Raw genomic sequence first — 3,560 nt, forward strand, 5'->3', positions numbered from 1 at the left:
TTTTTGTTGTAACTCATTACTTCTCACCACTTTATGGACCTCGGGTATCAACTTCTAAAATGTATCCAACACTTCTTGACACCATCAATTTTTGTACTCATTTGACAATATCTTCCATACAGCCATTATGAAAATGCTAATCTGACGCATGAAGTCCCTAGGAGAGTCACCAGGGACAACTGGAAACACTACCATAGTGAGATGTTGTTTGTTACAATCATTGGATAGTTCATACTACAGAGAGCAATAGTAATGGTGTCTTTTTGTAGGCTGTTACTCCTCCATGCTTCGTTGGACAAAGCCTACGGGGCTTTAATGGAGTTTTGGCTAAACTCAAAATAAGGTATGTGGTAAACACAGGCTTAGGAGATCTTATACATTTCTATGAGAATCTTAAGCAAATGTCACATTTTATGTTTCCCAATTGATAAGTTAGGATCTGTTCCTTGACTTCTTCATATTCTCAGAGGCCTGAAGATATGGGGTACAGTCTTCTGAGCTGCTCCCAGGCCAGCTATTCCTTTTCTGTTGCTTGGGCGACACAGATCCAGGGTGAGTCCCTATCACTTCATTTATTTAGCCGGGATAGTCCGCTCAGTCAAACTTGCCAGTTGCCACTTTACCAGAGTCCTCTTCGCTCCTCTCTGACTCCAGCCCCTCTATGAGCAGATGGAGCTGCCAGAGCTCAGGACAGAGCCCAGGAATCACTGTAGAGTTTGAGGGCAAGCAGTTAGTCAGGGTATTCTCCCCTGTTGTGAGCTCCTCTGTAAATAGTGTCTGACAACAGTCCTGAGGGCTGGTGTTCCGTTCCTTTACCACTAGTAGTATTAGCAGGGAGAACCAGGGCAGTGAGGAGGCAGGGTTAGGGTTAGTAACCAGGGCAGTGAGGAGGCAGGGTTAGGGTTAGTAACCAGGGCAGTGAGGAGGCAGGGTTAGGGTTAGTAACCAGGGCAGTGAGGAGGCAGGGTTAGGGTTAGTAACCAGGGCAGTGAGGAGGCAGGGTTAGGGTTAGTAACCAGGGCAGTGAGGAGGCAGGGTTAGTAACCAGGGCAGTGAGGAGGCAAGGTTAGGGTTAGTAACCAGGGCAGTGAGGAGGCAGGGTTAGGGTTAGTAACCAGGGCAGTGGGGAGGCAGGGTTAGGGTTAGTAACCAGGGCACTGAGGATGCAGGGTTAGTAACCAGGGCAGTGAGGAGGCAGGGTTAGTAACCAGGGCAGTGAGGAGAAAGGGTTAGGGTTAGTAACCAGTGCAGTGAGAAGGCAGGGTTAGGGTTAGTTACCAGGGCAGTGAGGAGGCAGGGTTAGGGTTAGTAACCAGGGCAGTGAAGAGGCAGGGTTAGGGTTAGTAACCAGGGCAGTGAGGAGGCAGGGTTAGGGTTAGTAACCAGGGCAGTGAGGAGGCAGGGTTAGGGTTAGTAACCAGGGCAGTGAGGAGGCAGGGTTAGGGTTAGTAACCAGGGCAGTGAGAAGGCAGGGTCAGGGTTAGTAACCAGGGCAGTGAGGAGGCAGGGTTAGGGTTAGTAACCAGGGCAGTGAGGAGGCAGGGTTAGGGTTAGTAACCAGGGCAGTGAGGAGGCAGGGTTAGGGTTAGTAACCAGGGCAGTGAGGAGGCAGGGTTAGGGTTAGTAACCAGGGCAGTGAGGAGGCAGGGTTAGGGTTAGTAACCAGGGCAGTGAGGAGGCAGGGTTAGGGTTAGTAACCAGGGCAGTGAGGAGGCAGGGTTAGGGTTAGTAACCAGGGCAGTGAGGAGGCAGGGTTAGGGTTAGTAACCAGGGCAGTGAGGAGGCAGGGTTAGGGTTAGTAACCATGGCAGGGTTAGAACCATGGATGCAGGGTTAGGGTTAGTAACCAGGGCAGTGAGGAGGCAGGGTTAGTAACCAGGGCAATGAGGAGGCAGGGTTAGGGTTAGTAACCAGGGCAGTGAGGATGCAGGGTTAGGGTTAATAACCAGGGCAGTGAGGATACAGGGTAAGGGTTAGTAACCAGGGCACTGAGGATGCAGGGTAAGGGTTAGTAACCAGGGCAGTGAGGCGGCAGGGTTAGGGTTAGTAACCAGGGCAGTGAGGGGGCAGAGTTAGGGTTAGTAAACCAGGGCAGTGAGGAGGCAGGGTTAGGGTTAGTAACCAGGGCAGTGAGGAGGCAGGGTTAGGGTTAGTATTCAGGGCAGTGAGGAGGCAGGGTTAGTAACCAGGGCAGTGAGGAGTTAGGGTTAGTAACCAGGGCAGTGATGAGTTAGGGTTAGTAACCAGGGCAGTGAGGAGGCAGGGTTAGTAACCAGGGCAGTGAGGAAGCAAGGTTAGGGTTAGCAACCAGGGCAGTGAGGAGGCAGGGTTAGGGTTAGTAACCAGGGCAGTGAGGAGGCAGGGTTGGGGTTAGTAACCAGGGCAGTGAGTAGGCAGGGTTAGGGTTAGTAACCAGTGCAGTGAGGAGGCAGGGTTAGGGTTACTAACCAGGGCAGTGAGGAGGCAGGGTTAGGGTTACTAACCAGGGCAGTGAGGAGGCAGGGTTAGGGTTAGTAACCAGGGCAGTGAGGAGGCAGGGTTAGGGTTAGTAACCAGGGCAGTGAGGAGGCAGGGTTAGGGTTAGTAACCAGGGCAGTGAGGAGGCAGGGTCAGGGTTAGTAACCAGGGCAGTGAGGAGGCAGGGTTAGGGTTAGTAACCAGGGCAGTGAGGAGGCAGGGTTAGGGTTAGTAACCAGGGCAGTGAAAAGGCAGGGTTAGGGTTAGTAACCAGGGCAGTGAGGATGCAGGGTAAGGGTTAGTAACCAGGGCAGTGAGGCGGCAGGGTTAGGGTTAGTAACCAGGGCAGTGAGGGGGCAGGGTTAGGGTTAGTAAACCAGGGCAGTGAGGAGGCAGGGTTAGGGTTAGTAACCAGGGCAGTGAGGAGGCAGGGTTAGGGTTAGTAACCAGGGCAGGGTTAGGATTAGTAACCAGGGCAGTGAGGAGGCAGGGTTAGGGTTAGTAACCAGGGCAGTGAGGAGGCAGGGTTAGGGTTAGTAACCAGGGCAGTGATGAGTTAGGGTTAGTAACCAGGGCAGTGAGGAGGCAGGGTTAGTAACCAGGGCAGTGAGGAGGCAGGGTTAGGGTTAGTAACCAGGGCAGTGAGGAGGCAGGGTTAGGGTTAGTAACCAGGGCAGTGAGGAGGCAGGGTTAGGGTTAGTAACCAGGGCAGTGAGGAGGCAGGGTTAGGGTTAGTAACCAGGGCAGTGAGGAGGCAGGGTTAGGGTTAGTAACCAGGGCAGTGAGGAGGCAGGGTTAGGGTTAGTAACCAGGGCAGTGAGGAGGCAGGGTTAGGGTTAGTAACCATGGCAGTGAGGATGCAGGGTTAGGGTTAGTAACCAGGGCAGTGAGGAGGCAGGGTTAGTAACCAGGGCAATGAGGAGGCAGGGTTAGGGTTAGTAACCAGGGCAGTGAGGAGGCAGGGTTAGGGTTAGTAACCAGGGCAGTGAGGATGCAGGGTTAGGGTTAATAACCAGGGCAGTGAGGATGCAGGGTAAGGGTTAGTAACCAGGGCACTGAGGATGCAGGGTAAGGGTTAGTAACCAGGGCAGTGAGGCGGCAGG

The sequence above is a fragment of the Oncorhynchus gorbuscha genome, linkage group LG12 (genome assembly GCF_021184085.1).
Source record: "Oncorhynchus gorbuscha isolate QuinsamMale2020 ecotype Even-year linkage group LG12, OgorEven_v1.0, whole genome shotgun sequence".
Taxonomy (NCBI): Eukaryota; Metazoa; Chordata; class Actinopteri; order Salmoniformes; family Salmonidae; genus Oncorhynchus; species Oncorhynchus gorbuscha.